The 21,655-nt window shown below is 40.3% G+C and overlaps 1 protein-coding gene across 8 annotated transcripts in view; it reads left to right on the forward strand.

The window, feature by feature from the left end:
- Nucleotides 1–21,655, forward strand: part of BICD1 (BICD cargo adaptor 1) — a 289,925-nt gene that overhangs the window by 88,325 nt on the left and 179,945 nt on the right. The gene's annotated exons all lie outside the window — the stretch shown is intronic.

Here is a 21,655-nt window from a genome sequence, read left to right on the forward strand (position 1 = left end):
CCCAGCCACTCGGGAGGCTTAGGCAGGAGAATCGCTTGAACCCAGGAGGTGGAGGTTGCAGTGAACCGAGATTGTGCCATTCCACTCCAGCCTGAGCAACTGAGTGGGACTCCATCTCAAAAAAAAAAAAAAAAAAAAGGGAAAAAGAAATGAATCTGTGGAAATGGTCTACACTGGGGACTCTAAAACAAGGGCAAGGATTGAAGAACTATCTACTGGCTACTATGTTTATTATTTGGGTGAGGGATTCAATAGAAACCCAAACGTCAGCATCACACAATATATCCATCTAACAAACCTGCACATGTACCCCTGAATCTAATTTTTTTTTTCTTTTTTTGGAGACAGAGTCTTGCTCTGTCACCCCGGCTGGAATCTACTGTAAATTATTCTTTTTTTTTTTTTTTTTTTGAGATGGAGTCTCTCTTTGTCGCCCAGGCTGGAGTGCGATGGCGTGACTCAGCACACTGCAACCTCTACCTCCTGGGTTCAAGCAATTCTCCCACCTCAGCCTCCCAAATAGCTAGGATTACAGGCACCCACCATCATGCCTGGCTAAATTTTTGTATTTTTGTAGAGACGGGATTTCATCATGTTTGCCACACTGGTCTTGAGCTCTTGACCTCAGGTGATCTGCCCACCTCAGCCTCCCAAATTACTGGGATTACAGGCATGAGCCACTGCGCCTGGCCAACTATAAATTCAATTTTATTTACAATTTAACTGGGAGTAAAATATCTTAGTGTGTGAGTCTAGGTATTTTTCCAACTAGCATGAGACTTTAGATAGTTTATATGTTGATGAGATTAATTACAAGATTAGTGAGCACATAATACTGAGTTGATTATGACAAGATGAATGAACAAAATCAGTTTTCTGTGTCAAACATAGTTTCCAACTTTATGTAAACATTTGTTTATCATATACATTCTAAGAAATTCAGTTTTCTGTAACAAACGTACATAGTCTGAAGTTTACAGTTCAAAACTCACAGAGGTTCCCTGATATTACTTGCCAACATTTAAGAGCTACTTATTAGTTTGATGAGAGACAGAGCCTGTGCACGTTTAAACTTAAGGCAGAAATTTGTGTCTGTTGCCTAAGTGTCCTTTGTTCATTGGGCTCTGAAGACCATCAAATAAAAGTACTTCTTAACTTAGTGTTTTTGACACTGCATCCTGAATTCTTTGTTTGTTTTTCTGAGTCAGAGTCTCACTCTGTCACCAAGGATGGTGTGCAGTGGCATGATGTCAGCTCACTGCAACTTCTGCCTTCTGGGCTCAAGCAGTTCTCCTGCCTCAGCCTCTCAAGTAGCTGGGACTACAGGCACAGACTACCATGCCCGACTAATTTTTTGTATTTTTTTTTTTTTTTAGTAGAGATGGGGTTTCACCATGTTGGCCAGGCTGGTGCATCCTGAATTCTTAAATAACCTGTATCAAAGTTATTTTTCTTGAACCTTCTCACTAAGTATCTTTTTTTTTTTTTTTTTTTTTGAGACGGAATGTCTCTCTGTTGCCCAGGCTGGAGTGCAATGGCGTGATCTTGGCTTACCACAATTTCCGCCTCCTGGGTTCAAGCAATTCTCCTGTCTCAGCCTACCAAGTAGCTGGGATTACAGGCACACGCCACCATGCCTGGCTAATTTTTGTGCTTTTTAGTAGAGATGGGGTTTCACAATATTGGTCATGTTGGTCTCGAACTTCTGACCTTGTGATCTGCCTGCCTCAGCATCCCAGAGTGCTGGGATTACAGGTGTGAGCCACCACGCTTGGGTTTCACTAAGTATCTTTATCACACATGAGTTCTCTCTTTAATTTTAAATAAGGCCTAAACAATACTTTCAAGTTTATAATTTTTATTTTCTCATGAAGTCTGATAGGAAAAGCTTCACCCTTAGGCTCATAGTTGTACCTAAGGAAATTCAACAATGGATCTGAAAGCAGCTTACTGAGGAATGCAGTTAGAACTGAAGAAGAATGTGCTTTTTAAGGAGGAATAACCCTGAGAAAGAGTTTCATAATGTTTAAATTCTGTTGCTTTGACAGAGCCATTCTGACATGGAGTTAGGCTTTCCGCTTCAAAGTTACCAGACAGTGTGCAGACAACCTCACCATCTGCTGAGCGTCACCCCACTGCTAACCAGCCTGGCAATGTCTTTTTCTTCTCTTCTTCCTCCTACTCCCTATCTTTGCCCTGTCAATACCGGATATAATGGCAGATTAGAAATGGGGTGAGGCCTAAGGTAAAAACCAAAGAGAACTGTGCAGAAGGTTGAGGGTTAAATAACATCAGGCAGATCAACCATGTATAACTAGACATTAGTTTACTTTAGTATAAGCATTAAGACAAAATCACTATACCTGCATAATTTGTTGATGACTACACAATATAAAAAGGTGTAAAGTGTGACATCAACACCATAGAATGGTGGTGGGGGATAAGTAAAAGTGTGGATTATTCTTTTGTTTTTGAGACAGATTCTTGCTCTGTCGCCCAGGCTGGAGTGCAGTGATGCAATCTGCCTCCTGGGTTCAAGCGACTCTCCTGCCTCAGCCTCCTGAGTAGCTGGGACTACAGGCGTGCACAACCACGCCTAGTTAATTTTTGTATTTGCAGTAGAGACGGGGTTTTACCATTTTGGCCAGGCTGGTCTCAAATTCCTGACCTCAGGTGATCCACCTGCCTCTGCCTACCAAAGTGTTGGGATTATAGGTGTGAGCCACCACGCCCAGAAAGTATAGAATTTTTGTATATGATTGAAATTAAGTTGTTACCAGTTTAAACAAAATGTTATGAGATGTTTTATGTAAGGTCCGTGGTAACCCCTAAGAATATACCTACCTTTAGTAGATACACAAAAGATAAACAAATGAATCAATACCACTACAAAAAAAAAAAAAAAATTAAATCACAAAGGAAGACTATAAGAGAGGAAGAAAGGAACAAATGAACCTCAAAACAAAACAAAATAATTAAGTCCTTAACTCTCAATAGTTTACCTATAAATGGATTGAATTTCCCAACCAAAAGATCAAGAGTGACCAAATGGATTAAAAGAAAACCCAAGATCTAACAATATCCTGCCTACAAGAAATTCACTTTAGACTTAAAGACATACATAGGCTGAAAGTAAAGGGATGGAAAAAAATATTCCATGCAAATAGTAACCAAAAGAGAGCAGGAGTGCCTTTATTTATATCAGACTAAATAGACTTACAGCCAAAATCTGGCACAGGAGACGAGAAGATCACTACCTAATAATAGAGAGGTCAGTTGATCAAGAGGATATAACAGTTATAAATATATATGCACCCAACATTGAAGCACCTAAATACATAAAGCAAATATTAACAGAACTGAACGGAAAAAATAGATAGCAATACAACAATAGCAGGGTGCCTCAGTACCCCTTTCAACAATGGCTAGATCATCCAGACAGAAAATCAATGAGGAAACAGTGGCCTGAATAACATTATAAACCAAGTGGACCTAACAGACATGTACAGAGCATCTCATCCAATAGCAGCAGAATACGTTGTTCTCCAGCACACATGCAACATTCACCAGGCTAGAGATCATATGTTGGGCCACACAACAAGACTTAACACATTTAAGAAGATTGGGATCAACTCCAGTACCTTTGATCATAATGATACAAAATTAGAAATTAATAACAGGAATTATGAAAATGGACAAATATGTAGAAATTAAGCACACAATCCTGAACAGCCACTGGGTTGAAGAAGAAATCCAAAGAGAAATTAGAGTGTCTTGAGACAAATGAAAATGGATACACAAACCACATTGAGATACCATCTCATGCCAGTTAGCATGGTGCTCATTAAAAAATCAGGAGACAACAGATGCTGGAGAGGATGTGGAGAAATAGGAACGCTTTTACACTGTTGGTGGGAGTATAAATTAGTTCGACCATTGTGGAAGACAGTGTGGTGATTCCTCAAGAATCTAGAACCACAGATACCATTTGACCCAGCAATCCCATTGCTGGGTATATACCCAGAGGATTATAAATCGTTCTGTTATAAAGACACTTGCACACGTATGTTTATTATGACACTGTTCACGATAGCAAAGACAGGGAACCAACCCAAATGCCCATCAGTGATAGACTGGATAAAGAAAATGTGGCACATATACACCATTGAATACTATGCAGTCATAAAAAAGGATGAGTTCATGTCCTTTGCAGGGACATGGATGAAGCTGGAAACCATCATTCTCAGCAAACTAACACAAGAACAGAAAACCAAACACCGCATATTCTCACTCATAAGTGGGTGTTGAACAATGAGAACACATGGACACAGGGAGGGGAATATCACACACCGGGGCCTGGGGAGTGGGGGGCTAGGGGAGGAATAGTGAGGGTGGGGTTAGGGGGTGTTGGGGAGGGATAGCATTAGGAGAAATACCTAATGTTGATGACGGGGTGGTGGATGCAGCAAAACACCATGGCACGTGTATACCTTTGTTAACAATCCTGCATGATCTGCACATGTGCCCCAGAACTTAAAGTATAATAATAATAATAAAAATGGATACACACATACCAAAAGTTACAGGATGCAGCAAAAGCAACTCTAAAGGAAGTTTAGAGCGATAAATGTCTACATTCAGAAGGAAGAAAGATCTTAAATAAACAACCCAATTTCATACCTCAAGAGACTAGAAAAAGAGCAAACTAAGCCCAAAGTCAGCAGAAGGAAGGAGACAAAGATTGGAGCGGAGAGAGACTAAGGAGTCAGTGGAAAAGATCAACGAGACAGATTTGCTTTTTTGAAGACAAACAAAATGGACAAAACCAGCCTTACCAAGAAAAAAGAGAGAACTCAAAGAAATTATAAATGAAAGAAAAGATACAGGCATACCTTGGTTTACTGTGCTTTATTTTACTTTGCAGATACTGCATTTTTTACAAATTGGAGGTTTGTGGCAACCCTGCATGGAGCAAGTCTGCTGGCAGCATTTTTCCAGCATGTGCTCACTGTGTCTCTGTGTCCCATTTTGGTAATTGATACAGTATTTCAGCTTTTTTCATTATTATATCTGTTACGCTGATTGTGATCAGTGATCTTGGATGTTACAATGGTAATTGCTTTGGGGCATCACAGACTCTGCGCATGCAAGAAGGTGAATTTAATCAGTAGATATTGTGTGGGCTCTGACTACTACAGTGAACAGCCTTTCCCTCTCACTGGGCCTCCCTCTGCCCTGAGACACAACAGTATTGAGATTAAATCAATTAATAACCCACAAGGGCCTCTGATTGTTCAAGTGAAAGGAAGAGTTACTCATCTCTCACTTTATTTTATTTTTATTTTTATTTTTTTTTTGAGATGGAGTTTCGCTCTTGTTACCCAGGCTGGAGTGCAATGGCGTGATCTCGGCTCACCGCAACCTCCGCCTCCCGGGTTCAGGCAATTTTCCTGCCTCAGCCTCCTGAGTAGCTGGGATTACAGGGACGTGCCACCATGCCCAGCTAATTTTTTGTACTTTTAGTAGAGATGGGGTTTCACCATGTTGACCAGGATGGTCTCGATTTCTCGACCTCGTGATCCACCCGCCTCGGCCTCCCAAAGTGCTGGGATTACAGGCTTGAGCCACCGTGCCCGGCCTCATCTCTCACTTTAAATCAAAATGTAAAAATGATTAAGCTTAGTGAAGAAGGCATGTTGAAAACCCAGATAGGCCTGTTGTATCAAACAGTCAAGTTGTGAAGGCCAAGAAAACACTCTTGAAGGAAATTGAAAGTACTATTCCCGGTCCAAGTGTGGTGGCTCACGTCTGTAATCCCAGCACTTTGGGAGGCAGAGGCAGGCAGATCATGAGGTCAGGAGATGGAGACCATCCTGGCCAACATGGTGAAACCCTATCTCTACGAAAAATAAATAATTAGCCAGGTGTGGTGGCACACACCTGTAATTCTAGCTACTTGGGAGGCTGAGGCAGGAGAATTGCTTTAACCAGGAGGCGGAGGTTGTAGTGAGCTGAGATTGTGCCACTGCACTCCAGCCTGGGCAACAGAGCAAGACTTTGTCTCAAAAAAAAAAAAAAAAAAAAAAAAGATAAAGCAAAACAGCCTATTGCTGCTATACAGAAGCTTGAGTGCTCTGGCTAGGAGACCAAACCAGCCACAACATTCCCTTAAGCCAAAGCTTAATCCAGAGCAAGGTCTTTCTTCAGTTCTGTGAAGACTGAGAAAGGCAATGCTGTGGAAGGAGAGTTCGATACTAGCAGAGATTAGTTCACGTGATTTAAGGGAAGAAGCCATCTCTATTACATAAAAGTGCAAATTAGCAGCAAATGCTGATGTAGGAGCTGCAGCAAGTAATCCAGAAGATTTAGCTGAGATTATTGGTAAAGGTGGTTACACTAAACATCAGGTTTTCAATGTACAATGAAATAGCTTTATAGACACTTGGTAGCAGAAGGTACCATTGAAGACTTTCACAGCTGGAGAAGAGAGTCAATACCTGGCTTCAAAGTTACAAAGGACAGGCAGATTCTCTGATTAAGGGCTAATACAGCTGATGACTTTAAGCTGAAGTCAGTGCTCATTGACCATTCTGAAAATCACAGGACCCATAAGAATTACATGAAATCTACTGTCTATACTCCATAAATGGAAGAACAGACCCTGAATGACAACACATCTGTTTACAGCATGGTCTGCTGAATATTGGCCGCCTTTGAGACTTAACTGCTCCGAAAAAAAGCTTCCTTTCAAAATATTATTTCTCATTGACGGTGCACATAGCCACCAAGAGCTCTGATGGAGATGTACAGAAGATCAATGTTTTTGTGTCTGCTAACATAACATCCATTCTGTAGCCCGTGGATCAAGGAGTAATTTCAACTTTGTCGTGTTATTGTTTAAGAAATATGTTTTGTAAGGCTATAGCTGTCATAGACAGTAATTCTGATGGATCTGGGCAGGGTTAATTGAAAACTCTCTGGAAATGAGTCACCATTTTAGATGCTATTACAAACATTTGTGATTCATGGAAGGTCAAACTATCAATATGAACAGGAGTTTGGAAGAAGTTGATTCCAGCCTTCATGGATGATTTTGAGAGGTTCAAGACTTCAGTGGAGGAAGGAACTGCAGATGTAGTGGAAATAGCAAGAGAGCTAGAATTAGAAGTGAAGCCTGAAAATGCGACTGAATTGCTGCGATCTTAGGATAAAATTTGAATGGATGAGTACTTGTTTCTTATGGATGAACAACAACAAAAAATTGGTTTCTTAAAGATGGAATCTATTCCTGGTGAAGGTGTGTGAACATTGTTGAAGTGACAACAAAAGATTTTGAATATTTCACAAAGTTAGTTGATAACCAGTGGCAGAGTTTGGGAGGATTGACTCCAGTTTTGAAAAACGTTCTCCTGTGGGTAAAATGCTGCCAGACAGTATTGCCCACTACAGCAAAATCTTTCATGAAAGGAACAATCAATGCATTAAACTTGTCTTATTTTAAGAAATTGCCACAGCCACCCCAACCTTCAGCAACCACCAACCTGATCAGTCAGCAGGCATCAGTATTGAGACAAGACCTTCCATCAGCAAAAAAAATTATGACTCAATGAAGACTTAGATGATTGCTATCATTTTTTACCAATAAAGTATTTTAAAGGTATGTGCATTGTTGTTTTAGATACAGTGGTACACTTACTAGATACACTTACTACAGTATTGTGTAAACATAAGTTTCATATGTACTGGGAAACTGAAAAATGGATATGACTTGTTTTATTGTGGTATTTGCTCTGTTGTGGTGGTTTGGAACTGAATGTGCAGTGTATCAGAGGTATACCTGTTTACAGCTAATACCAAAGAAATAGAATCCTAGGAGACTACTGTGAATAATTAAATACCTACAAATTGCATAACCTGGAAGAATGGATCAATTCCTAGAAACATACAACCTACAAAGACTGAATTATGAAAAAATAGAAAATATGAACAGACCAAATAAGTAAGGAGATTAAATCAGTAATCAAAAACCTCCAACAAAGAAAAACCCCAAACCAGATGGCTTCTTTGGTGAGTTCTACTATGCCTTTAAATAAAAATTAACACCAATCCTTCTCAAACTCTCCCAAGAAATTCAAGAGGAGGGAACACTTCCAAATTCATTTTGTTAGCCCTGCAACAGCCACATACCAAAGCCAGAGAAGGACAATACAAGAAAATTCCAGACCAATATCACTGATGAACATAGATGTAAAAGTTTGCAACAAAATACCAGCAAACCTAATTCAACAGCACACTAAAAACATCATACACCGTAATCAATAAAATGTATCTTTGAGATGCAAGGAAGGTTCAAATATATGCAAATTAGTACATGTGAGATACCACATTAACAAAATGAGGGATAAAAGTCATATGATCATCTCAATAGCTGCAGAAAAAGTATTTCACAAAATTCAACATCCTTTCATGATAAACACTATTAACAAATCGGGTTTAGAAAGCATATAGCTCAACATAATAAATGCTCACAACTAACATCATACTCAATGGTGAAAAGGTAAAAAGCTTTTCTTCTAAAACCAAGAACAAGAGAAGGATGACCGCACTCACCACTTCTGTTATCCATAATACTAGAAGTCCTAGCTCGAGCAATTAGGCAAGAAAAAGAAATGAAAGGCATCCAAATTAGGGAGAAGCTAAATAGTTTCTATTTGCAGCTGTCATGATCTTATAAAAGAACCCTAAAGATGCCACAGTTAGAACTAATAAATACAGCAAAGTTGCAAGATAAGCATTATCATACAAATATTAGTTGCATTTCTGTATACTGACTACTATCCAGAAATTAAGAAAACAATTCTATTTACAATAGCATCAAAAAGAATAAAATAGGAATAAAATGAACCAAGGATGTGAAAGATCTGTACGTTGAAAACTGTAAAATGTTAATGAAAGAAATTGAAGGCTAAGGCAGAAGGATTGCCTGATTTCAGGAGTTTGAGGTTGCAATAAGTCATGATTATGCCACTACACTGCAGCCTGTGCAACAGAGTGAGGGAAAAAAAAAAAAAAAAGAAATTGAAGAAGACAGAAATAAATGGAAAGGTATCCTCTGTTCAAAGAATGGAATAATTAATCTTGTTAAAATGCCCATGCTACTGAAACCAATATACAGATTCAATATAATGCCTGTCAAAATTTTAGTGGCATTTTTCACAGATATAAGAAAAACAATCCTATGATTTGTATGGTGGTTTTTTATACTCACAAAAGAGCCCAAGTAACCAAAGCAATCTTGAGAAAGAAGGATAAAGCTGGAGACACCTCTTCCTGGTTTCAAACTACATTGCAAAGCTATAGTAATTAAAACAGTACAGAATTGGCCTAAAAACAGCCACTAGGACCACTGGAACAGAACAGAAAGACTAGAAATTAACCCAAACATATATGGTCAACTAATCTTTTACAAGGGTGCCAAGAATACACAAAGGGAAAAAGATCATCTCTTCAATAAATAGTGTTGGGAAAACTGGATATCCATATGCAAAAGATTGAAATTAGACCCTTGATTTACAACATATACAACAATTAACTTCAATTGAATTAAAGACAATTAAATGTGAGATCTGAATTCATAAAACTCTTGGAAAAAAACATGAGCAAACAGCTTGACATTGGTCTTGGCAAAGACTTTTTTGGCTATGACAAAAGCAAAGGCAACAAATGCAAAAATAACGAAATGGGACTACATTAAACTAAAAAACTTCTGCACATCAAAGGCAACAATCAACAGAATTAAAAGGCAGCCTACAGAATGGGAGAAAATATTTGAAAGCCATATGTTTGATAAGGAGTTAATATCCAAAATATATAAGGAATTCACATAAAGGATTTCACACAGCTCATTAACAAGAAAACAAAAAGCCCAATTAAAAAACTGGCAAAGGACTTGAATAGATATTTTCCCAAAGAAGATATACAAATGGCTGACAGGCATGTGAAAAGCTGCCCAGCATCATTAATCATGAGAGAAATGCAAGTCAAAACCACCATAAGATATCACTTTGCACCTGTTATAATGGTTTGTATCAAAATGACAAGAGATAGTAAGTGTTGGTGAGGGTATGGAGAAAAGAGAATCTTTGTATAGTGTTGGCAAAAGTATCAATCAGTACAGCCATTATCAAAAAACAGTATGGAGGTTCTTCAAAAAGTTAAAAATAGAGCTACCATATCCAGCCAACCCACTTCTCGGATGAAAATGAAATCTGTCTCAAAGAGACATCTGCATCCTATGTTCATAACCGCACTATTCACAGTAGCCAAGATATGGAAGCAGCCAAAGAATGAATAAAGAAAATGTGATGTGTATACACAATGGAATATTGTTTGCCCGTGAAGAAGAAGGAAATCCTGCCATCTGCAATAGCAGGAAAGAACCTGGAGGACATGATAGTTAGTAAAATAAGCCAAACACAGCGCGACAAGTGTTGTTTTGTCTACTTATATGTGGAATCTAAGAAAGTGTAGAATGGTGGTTGCCAGGGGCTACGGGGTGAGGGATTAGGGGAGTTAGTAGTCAAAGTGTACAAACTTTTGGTTTTAAGATGAGTAAGTTCAGTGGATCTAATGTTCAACATGGTGAATGTAGTTAATAATGCTGTGTTTACTTAAAATTAGATAAGAAGATAGATTTTAAGTGTCATCCGTGCAGTAACACACAAAGATAACTCTGGGTGTCAGTGGATATGTTGGTCAATTTGATTGTGGTAATCAGTACCCACTGTATGTATATATATCAGATCATCATGATGTACCCCTTGTATATGTGCAACTTCTATTTGTTAAATAAGCATTTTAAAATTTTACAAAAGATGTTTACAAGCCATGCTTACTCGTCTTGAGAAAAGCCATCAGTCATTCAAAGCAAAGCATCCTTTTTTTTTTTTGAGAAAGAGTCTCAGGCTGGAGTGCAGTGGCACCATCTCAGCTCACTGCAACCTCTGCCTCCCAGGTTCAAGCGATTCTTGTGCCTCAGCCGCCCGAGTAGCTGGGATTACAGGTGTGTGCCACCATCCCCAGCTGATTTTTGTATTTTTAGTAGAGAGAGTTTTACCATGTTGGCCGGGCTGGTCTCAAACTCCCGACAAGATCAAGTGATCTTGCCCACCTCGGCCTCCCAAAGTTTGAGATTACAGGCATGAGCCACTGCACCCAGCCTCAAGATTTTACTTATATTTTAAATGTCTGCATCTTGCATTTCAATTCTTATTCTCCCTAGAAGCTAACAGCATTGACAGGGTTATGACTTGTGGTAGAAATATTTGGGCCTGTGGAGGATAAATTCATATAGTTTGAAGAAAAGAATCTGCTTATGAATATCAATTTATTATAATTAGGCCCAAAGAAAGAAACCAAAAGTCTTAATATTTTCTTAGTGATGAAGTGGAGGAAATAACTGACAAAGTAATTTTGGGTCTTTGCTAGAGATGTTTCATATCAAGGAGGGAAAACACTTTCTTTGACAACCAACTAGTATGTATAGCTTAAGATTATGACTGTGTTCCACAAGAAATAGGTTATACTTCTGAAGTCTGCAAATCTGAAGGTAACTTGTTCCAAACTAGCTAGGACATTTTTACGATGATATGATACAGACCAGCAATAAGACTAACAGAAAGGGGGCTTCACCCAGGAAGAGTTAGGATTTATGGTCCCAGTATGCCCAAGTTTTACATACTGTGAACTTTGCTAACTTTCACTTTTATCAACAAGCTGTGACTCTCCAGCACAAAGCTTTGAGTAACAAGCATGCATATATTAAAAAACAAACAAACAAACAAACAAAAAAACTATACTGATGATTTGGGGGAGAGCACCACATACCCTTAAAGTTTTTACAGCATAGACTTTTTAGTAATTCTTTTTTTTTTTTTTTTTTGAGACTGAGTTTTGCTCTTGTTACCCAGGCTGGAGTGCAATGGTGCGATCTTGGCTCACCGCAACCTCCGCCTCCTGGGTTCAGGCAATTCTCCTGCCTCAGCCTCCCGAGTAGCTGGGATTACAGGCACGTGCCACCATGCCCAGCTAATTTTTTGTATTTTTTAGTAGAGACGGGGTTTCACCATATTGACCAGGATGGTCTCGATCTCTTGACCTTGTGATCCACCCGCCTCGGCCTCCCAAAGTGCTGGGATTACAGGCTTGAGCCACCGTACCCGGCCGACTTTTTAGTAATTCTTACGAGGGGATGATTATGGGAATTTTATTTTATTTTTTTTTTTTTTTGAGACGGAGTTTCGCTCTTGTTACCCAGGCTGGAGTGCAATGGCGCGATCTCGGCTCACCGCAACCTCCGCCTCCTGGGTTCAGGCAATTCTCCTGCCTCAGCCTCCTGAGTAGCTGGGATTACAGGCACGCACTACCATGCCCAGCTAATTTTTTGTATTTTTAGTAGAGACGGGGTTTCACCATGTTGACCAGGATGGTCTCGATCTCTTGACCTTGTGATCCACCCGCCTCGGCCTCCCAAAGTGCTGGGATTACAGGCTTGAGCCACCGCGCCCGGCCGATTATGGGAATTTTATACACACACACACATATATATGTATATATGCTCCAAAAATATTGCCAAAAATAATGAAGAACTGGAAAGTCCTCCATGGTCAGAGTTAAGGTCAGGGTCAGGGATGAATGTTGCATTAGTTGGTAATAAAAAGCAGCCATTGTGCAGTTTGACAGGCTTGTGTGAATATCCTGCTTTGTAGCTGAGTGTTCTTGCTTGTTGATCTGCTTCCCCACCACCACACTTTTTTTTTTTTTAAACTGGTGGTTGAGAGGCGCCTCCAAGCCTACTTACTTCATTTCCCACTTCCTCGTTAGTTTTTTGGGCTTTGTAAAATGGCCCCCGACTCTCATGGCTTCTGGCTGTTTGTAAATGAGAACTGTCCACCTTTCTCCTCCCCAGTCAAGGACGTTGCTAAACCTGTCATTCTCAACGGGAAGCTCCTTCCACTTCTTTCTTGCCGGTTCACTATCAGTCATTTCCTGAGACTGACATCACAGAAGAGTCATTAGATTTAAGCCCTGGTTTCATCAATTACTGGACCTGTTGTGATTCTAGACAAGGTTCTTAACTTTAATTTTCCGTGACCTTTTTTTCCCTTTGACATCCCAGACCGAGGTATTGCCTTTTGCATTTACTGCTCATTTCTACCTTTATTAATATTCCATTTTCCTGTGTTGATAGTATATGCTGTGAACCCCAGGAGAAGTCAACATTACTATGCTCTTGGGTAAAACTGAGAGAGAGAAAGACATGAATTTGAGGCCATTGGGGCATGAGTTGCAGAGAGGCATAAATGCGAGGCAGAAAATAAGTTATGAGTGAGAATACAACTTAAGAATAGCTCTTGTAAATTTCTGGCAACAAAAAGATACTGTGGATAGGGCCAGGCATGGTGGCTCATGTTTGTAATCCCAGCACATTGTGAGGCTGAGGCAGGAGGATCACTTGAGGTCGGGAATTTGAGACCATCTTGGCCAACATGGTGAGACCCTGTCTCTACTAAAAATACAAAAATTAGCCAGGCATGATGATGCACACCTGTAATTCCAGCTACTCGGGAAGCTGAGGCAGGAGAATCGCTTGAACCCGGGAGGTGGAGGTTGCAGTGAGCCGAGATCGCATCATTGCACTCCAGCCTGGGTGACAGAGTGACACTCTGTCGCAAAAAAAAAAAAAAAAGATAATCAGGATAATTAGAGTTGAAAATTTACATAAGGCATCACTCACTTAGAATTAGGATTCAATCACATTTTATGGAAAACTCAAATGAGAGTTGCCTAAACATGAAAGAAGTTCAGAGGTAAGTAGTTCGGGGCTTGTATGGCAAATCTCAGGTTCCTTCTCACATTCTTTTCTCCATCCTTGGTGCTGGCCGACCTGCCAGACGTCTTCTCGTGACCACAAGATGCTTCTCGTGTTCCCGGACCAAACTGAGGATCGGCTGCTATTTCTCGTGGCCCAATAAAGAGATGCAGATGAACTGGGGAGGAAGAGAGTTTTTTATTTCTGCAACTGGTTATAGGGAGAAGGCCTGGAAATTATTGACAGACCAACTCAAAATTACAGTTTTCCAGAGCTTATATACCTTCTAAGCTATGTCTACGTATGTGTGCGTTCATCTAAAGACACAGTGATTAACTTCTTTTCAGCTATAACTAAGGTCTTAGTCCTGAAGACCTTCCTCCTCAGCTTCAGTAAATTTACCTAATCTAAATGGATCCAGGTGCTGGGGTGATAACCCTTATCTTGTCTCCTGCTGAATCAAGGAGGTTTGGGGAGCTCCTTCAGACTCCCAATAAACTTGTTTGTGGAGGCCTGGGGAGTTTCTTCAGACCCACGATAAAACTTGTTCAATCCTAAATGGGTCCTGTTAAGAATTCCTTTGTTGTCAAGCTTTAAGGCCCAGGAAGGGCCTAGGTAGAACTCTTGGTGGGCTTTTGTTACATTCCGGCCTTTGTATAAGGGCTCTGGCTTTTTTAGCTTTTGATACTTAACTTGACCACTCAGTCAGTACTGAAATGGTTGTTATGGAGGCCTGCCTCAGTGAGACCTGGCCTGCCACACTCGTGCTCCGGCTGTTATGTCCACGTTCCAGGGTGGAAGAAAGAGAATGGCAAAAGTACGGATGTCTCAGCTGAATCCGTTTGCTTGAAAGAGTTTCCCTGGCTTTCTCTACTTGTAAACTTCTGCTTACATTTCCTTGAACACTTCTAGAAACCAAGGAGGTTGGGAGAGCTTTAGGCTGAGGACATTGTCATCCCAAATAACCACCCCCGCCCCAACGCCGCCTTTTTTTTTTTGAGATGGTGTCTTGCTGTGTCCCCAGGCTAGAGTGCAGTGGTGCGATCTTGGCTCATTGCAGCCTCCGCCTGCCGGGTTCAAGTAATTCCCCTGCCTCAGCCTCCCAAGTAGCTGGGACTGAGCCGCCACCCCCAGGTAATTTTTTGTATTTTAGTAGAGATGGGGTTTCATCATGTTAGGATGGTCTCAATCTCTTGACCTCAACCTCCCAAAATGCTGGGATTATAGGCATGAGCCACCGTGCCTGGCCCCCCAAATAGCACATTTTTTTTTGTTTCTTCTTTTTTTAAAATATATATTGGTTTTTAAAATTTTTATTTATTTATTTTTATTGCATTTTGGGGTACATGTGAAGAACATGCAAGATTGTTGCATAGGTACACACATGGCAGTGTGATTTGCTGCCTTCCTCCCCTTCACCTGTATCTGGCATTTCTCTCCATGCTATCTCTCCCCAACTCCCCACCCCCTGCTGTCCCTCTATTTCCCCCCGACAGACCCCAGTGTGTGATGCTCCCCTCCCTGTGTCCATGTGTTCTCATTGTTCAACACCCGCCTATGAGTGAGAACATGCGGTGTTTGATTTTCTGTTCTTGTGTCAGTTTGCTGAGAATGATGGTTTCCAGGTTCATCCATGTCCCTACAAGGGAATGAGCTCATCGTTTTTGATGGCTGCATAGTATTCCATGGCGTATATGAATAGCACATTTTTAAGTCAGGAAGTGGGAAGACTCGATATTGTGTAGGCAACTCACAGTCCCTTCCACCATAGTGGACCGGGACAGAGATACCTGGATGATGGTTTTGCTAGAGTTGAGCTTAAACAATCTCGTGGATCCCTCTGCTAAAGCTACTTTTGTATTTTCTAACTTTCTCTAATTCAGAGCAAAAGTTTTGTATTATTTTATGAATGTTTCTTAACAGGCTCATCGTTTCTGGTGTTTTGCTGCAATTCTGCAGTAGTGTGATATATTTGGTGGACAGATTTGGGGCCACCAGGCTTTGAATAGCAGCGTTGCTACTTAGAAGCTGACAGGTTACTGAACCTTATATGCATCCATAGGGAATAATTTTTTTTTTTTTTGAATTTTTGAATTTTTGAGATGGAGTCTCACTGTCACCAGGCTGGAGTGCAGTGGTGCGATCTCAGCTCACTGCAACCTCTGCCTCCTGGGTTCAAGCGATTCTCCTGTCTTGGCCTCCTGAGTAGCTGGGACTACAGGCGTACAGCACCACACCCAGCTAATTTTTGTATTTTTATTAGAGACAGGGTTTTCATCATATTGGCCAGGATGGTCTCGATCTCTTGACCTCGTGATCCACCTACCTCAGCCTCCCAAAATGCTGAGATTGCAGGCGTGAGCCATCCTGCCTGGTGGGAATAATGTTATTATAAATAATTATTTTACTGAATCTTATATGCAGCATAGGGAATAATGTTATTATAAATAATGATTTTTGGACTGAGGCAGTTTTTTTAAGAATTCAAGTGAAAGATCACATTACTTTACATGAGGACCAGAAGACACATTCAAAAGATACGGTTGATTCTCTTTGTTAACCTATGTAATCATAAGTGTCCAAATACGGAACAAAAGAAACAATATGTCCAAGAAACATTTTTTTCTTTCTTACTTAATACTAAAAGCCCCTTGATCTGTTTGCTATATTCTAGTCACAAGTGAATTTTAAGAAAGTTGAGGTCGTGTTGGTAACTCCATGTCAATACTACTTTTTGCTAATAACTGCAAGACCAGGAATGGTCCCTCATTACTTTCATCTTGGCTTTCAAAAGCGCCTATTGTGATTTTTCTTCTGAAACAGTATGAAATAACCTTTTTCCTGAAAGAAAAATCTCCTTTCTATGGTTCTTTCTTCTGAAACAAGGCTGTCCCTCTCTGAGCCTCCAGCTAGAATAATTTCCTCTGAGATACTCTTATCTAGGAGGATTGTGGTGAGGTCACAATGCCTCAGCTGATTTCAGTTAATTTTCTTGAGCTGAATCAAATGAATGTCTTAACAAGTTGTCCTTTAAAAGGATAGATGTGTTTTTATACAAAACTTGCATCTAAATGAAACCACCAGACTTCTTCATACAATATAACGAAGCCTTGGTATTCCAGGGATTTGGCATCTAAGTGCACAGGCACTCAATAAATATTGGAGGGAGGCCGGGCGCGGTGGCTCAAGCCTGTAATCCCAGTACTTTGGGAGGCCGAGGCGGGTGGATCACAAGGTCAAGAGATCGAGACCATCCTGGTCAACATGGTGAAACCCCGTCTCTACTAAAAATACAAAAAATTAGCTGGGCATGGTGGCGCGTGCCTGTAATCCCAGCTACTCAGGAGGCTGAGGCAGGAGAATTGCCTGAACCCAGGAGGCGGAGGCTGCGGTGAGCTGAGATTGCGCCATTGCACTCCAGCCTGGGTAACAAGAGCGAAACTCCGTCTCAAAAAATAAATAAATAAATAAATAAATAAATAAATAAATAAATAAATATTGGAGGGAAGGAGGATGGTGGAAAGAAAGAAAGTGGGAGCAGGGAGCATTAGGGGGAGAAATAATTGCTTCTTCCTGGGGATAGGTTTCACTTTTAATTGGGAAGAAGAAAGTGAAATTGTATTACTTTCAAACTTGAGGACCCGGAATATAACTTATGATTTATGTTTTCTTCCTTTTATTTACATCTTAATGATAAAGACACTCATTGGCCAAGACCCAGAGAAAATAGTTTACCGATAGTTTATACGTATTTGTTTTTTTTTAAAAAAAAAAATCACAGAATCCATGGAAAATCTGGAGAATTTGTTTCTGGTTACAATACTCAGAAAATGCATGCATTTAAGTTTTGCTTCTGAATAGACATATTCTGCTAAGCAAGCAGTCTCTCTTAGATCGCTTGCTGAGCACATATGCTTTCCTTATGCTGATTCTTAAAGTGTCCGCATTTGGTTGGTGGCTTTAGTTATAAGAGACTAGCTTTTAACATAGCCAGAAGAAGCGGATGTGAACCACCGGAAATAACACTGATCATATACAGTACTTAGAAGACAGTGGTTGCCCAACGTTTTTGATCGCAGGATTTCTTGACATTTATCACTGTGCCAACAAAAAGAGAAAGTAGGAACCTGGGGAGGACTTAGAGGAAGCATGGGCAGCTGCCAGCCTGGGCAGATGGAAGAAGATCAGATCCTAGTTTGAGCCCCAAACCCTGGTGAGTAAGAACAAGTGTTCAGGATTTCAAGGGGCCCAGTAGGCAATTGTGAGAAAAAATTTGGAAGTCCTGAACTTGCCCAAATTATAGGGGTTAGGTGAGAAAAGGTAATCCAGGGGGTAATTTTTTTTTCCTGCTTTTTGGTATTAACCGTATTTTCTTTAACAATTATATATATTACTTAAAGGAAAAAACTCTAGGTTTTATCTATTCCTGACTAAATGTCAGCGTTAATATGAATTTGCTCCTTTTGTACAAAGTACGTTGTTTTCATTTATAGATTGCCATTAGGATACCTTGGTAATGACATTGAGTTATGATGCAGATATTTCAAAGTTTATTTGTTTATTTATTTATTTTTTTTGAGACGGGGCTTGCTCTGGTGTCCTGGCTGGAGTGCAGTGGTGTGATCTTGGCTCACTACAGCCTCAACCTTTGGGGCTCAAGCAATCCTCCCACCACAGCCTCACAGGTAGCTGGAACTACAGTTGCGCACCGTGATGCCTGGCTAATTTTTGTATTTTTTGTAGAGATGGGGTCTCAACCATGTTGCCCAGACTGGTCTCGAACTTCTGGACTCACGAGATCCGCCCACCTCAGCCTCCCCAAATGCTGGGATTACAGGCATGAGCCACCACATCTGGCCCAAAGTTTAAATAACTTAATGAATAAGGTTTAGATGATGCCAGGTGTCCCTTTTTTCTCTGGGGAACTGGCTCCTACTTAGATAGCTTATGACCATCAGTGGGACATTATAGCCTAGAAGCAGAAACACTCACGTCAATGTGATTTATGGCTAAGTTGGCACTCGACATCAGTGAGATAGGAGGAGTAATATATTAAATGGTGCATGGGAAATTGATTGTTCATTCAGAAAATAATTGAAATGGATCTGTACTTCATTTCGTACACAAAAATCAATTTCAGATAGATTAAGGGACTTAAATTATAAAAGGCAAAACTTTAAAATTTTTGAAAATAGTACAGGAAAATAGCTTTATGACCTTGGAGGAGGGAAGGATTTCTTAAACGAAACACAAAGAGTGTTAGCTATAAGGCAAAGGTTTGGTTTGCCTTAAAATCAAGGAAATCGAGGCAGGTGGATCATGAGGTCAGGAAATCAAGATCATCCTGGCCAATATGGTGAAACTCATCTCTGCTCGGGAGGCTGAGGCAGGAGAATCACTTGAACCCAGGAGTCAAAGGCTACAGTGAGCTAAGATTGCACCACTGCACTCCAGCCTGGGCAACAGAGCGAGAACTGTCTCAAAAAAAAAAAAAAAAAAAAAAAAATCAGGGAAATTACTTCATCAAAAGACATCAGTAAAAGAGTAGGAGAGAAAAACCACACACTGGGAGAAAATATGTGCCATACATTTGTATGGCCGTCACTCCTGAAGTCACAACTGAAGCATACCCTGAGAATGACTCTGGTCTAAGAATGTGTGTTTGCAGTTCTCAGCTGAGGAACCTGGGAGTGGCCAATCCAGAGATTCATTCCTTATCTATGAGGAACATCTGAACTCCCGGCCCATTTTGGATTAAAGGAAGGTTGCGAGATGAAGGTTGCAGGAGGGGCGCAAAGCAAAAATTCTATATAAACTGCATGCTGTTTATAAATGGTAGTGATTCTCCCGTCCAGCCTGCCACTACTGGGCTGCCACGTAGGTAAGTCCCCTTGAGAAGCCTTATATTTCATTTGCTGGCTCTGGGTCTCTTCTTCGGGCTCTGGAACCTGGTGCTATCCCTATCAAATTCAATAGGGGTCCAGCACAATAACATGTAACTGACAAATAATTAGGAAACAGAAACCTGTCTTTTAGAACGTGCGCCTTCTCTTCACCAAAAGCACTGTAAAATGAGTTAAGAAGTAAGCCATAAATACTTGAGGAAGATAACTTGCCATACATGTAACTGACAAATTAATAAAGGGAAAAAGTACTCTGCAGAAAAATGAACAAAAGCTTTCAGTAGAAACTACACAGCAGTGGAAATGTGAGGCTGGGCATGGTGGCTCACACCTGTAATCTCAGCACTTTGGGAGGCCTAGACAGATGGATTGCTAGAGCCCAAGAGTTTGAGACTAGCCTGAGCAACTTGGCAAAACCCCATCTCTACAAAAAATACAAAAATTAGCTGGGTCTGCTGGCAGGAACCTGTGGTCCCAGCTACTTGGGAGGCATAGGTGGGAGGATTGCCTGAACCTGGGAGGTAGAGGTTGCAGTGAGCTGTAATCATGCCATTACACTCCAGCTTGGGCAACACAGTGAGACCCTGTCTTAAAAAAAGAAAAAAGAAAAAAAAAGAAATACGAACGGTCAATAAAAATGTGAAACTACTTAACTTCATTAGTAGTCAGGGAAATGCAAATAAGAAGCACCAGGTGATACTATTTTACACTCTCCAGGGCAGCCAAAACTTTAAAGTCTTAAAAAGCAACCATACAGATGTAGAGTCACAAACAGGAACCCTTAGACACTGCTGATGGCATTTGAATTATTACAGCCACTTTGGAGAACTCTGCAGCCTTGTCAGGAAGTTGAAGCTGTGTATAATCTACAACACTGTCCACACTCCAGAGCAGTGCTCCTCAAGCCTGCCATCATATATTAGCATCCCTAAAGGAGCGTGTTGGAAATACTTACACCTGGCCCTTTCCCCAGACCTGTGATTCCCAAATGGTATGCCAAGATACCCTGGGGAACCACAGCAAACTCACAGAAGAATATGGGATATCTTGAATATTCAAGAACACAGTGATACCTGGCATCTGTTGAACACAATGTGAATTACTAGCTCAAGATAGTTCAGTTTCGTCTCAATGGTAACCCATGGAGCATCCCTTTCAATTATGCAAAGCTGGGTTTTCAGTGGTTGCTGTAACTAAAAGCAGATACCATGAAAATCAATGTGGAGGAGGTAATAAGGGTGGTAGACTCCAATATGATTACAAAGTTTGAGACATTGTATAGTGCCTAAAACAAGTGCACACATTCCATTAGTAAGTAAGTGAGGTTACTTAAGAATGAAGTAAAACTTTTTCTATTTTTTTTTTGAATTTTTCTTTCTTTTAATGAAAATGTAACTAAAACAGTTCCCACAAACACAAGCTTGCCCATTAAAAAAAGGCAAAAACCACAATTACTTTTGCACTAATGTATAATATTTTGGAAAAGGATAAAGGCAGATGACAAAAGAAAAAATTGGCAAATTCAACTTCATTAAAACGTAAAATTTTTGTGCTCCAAAGGTCTCTATAAAGAAAATGAAGGGCAACCCACAGAATGGGAGAAAAAATGTACAAATCATCTGATAAGGGACTTATATCCAGAATATATAAATAACTTTTTTTCTCCAGCCTTGACTATTACTGGCTGTGTGATTTTATATATATATGTATGTGTATATATATATATATATATATATATATATATATATTATTGCGCTTTAGGTTCTGGGGTACATGTAAAGAACATGCAGAATTGTTGCATAGGTACATACATGGCAAGGTGATTTGCTGCATCCCCATCACCTATAGCTGGCATTTCTCCCCATGTTATCCCTCCCAACTC

Source organism: Saimiri boliviensis, chromosome 7 (assembly GCF_048565385.1).
Source record: "Saimiri boliviensis isolate mSaiBol1 chromosome 7, mSaiBol1.pri, whole genome shotgun sequence".
Classification (NCBI taxonomy): domain Eukaryota; kingdom Metazoa; phylum Chordata; class Mammalia; order Primates; family Cebidae; genus Saimiri; species Saimiri boliviensis.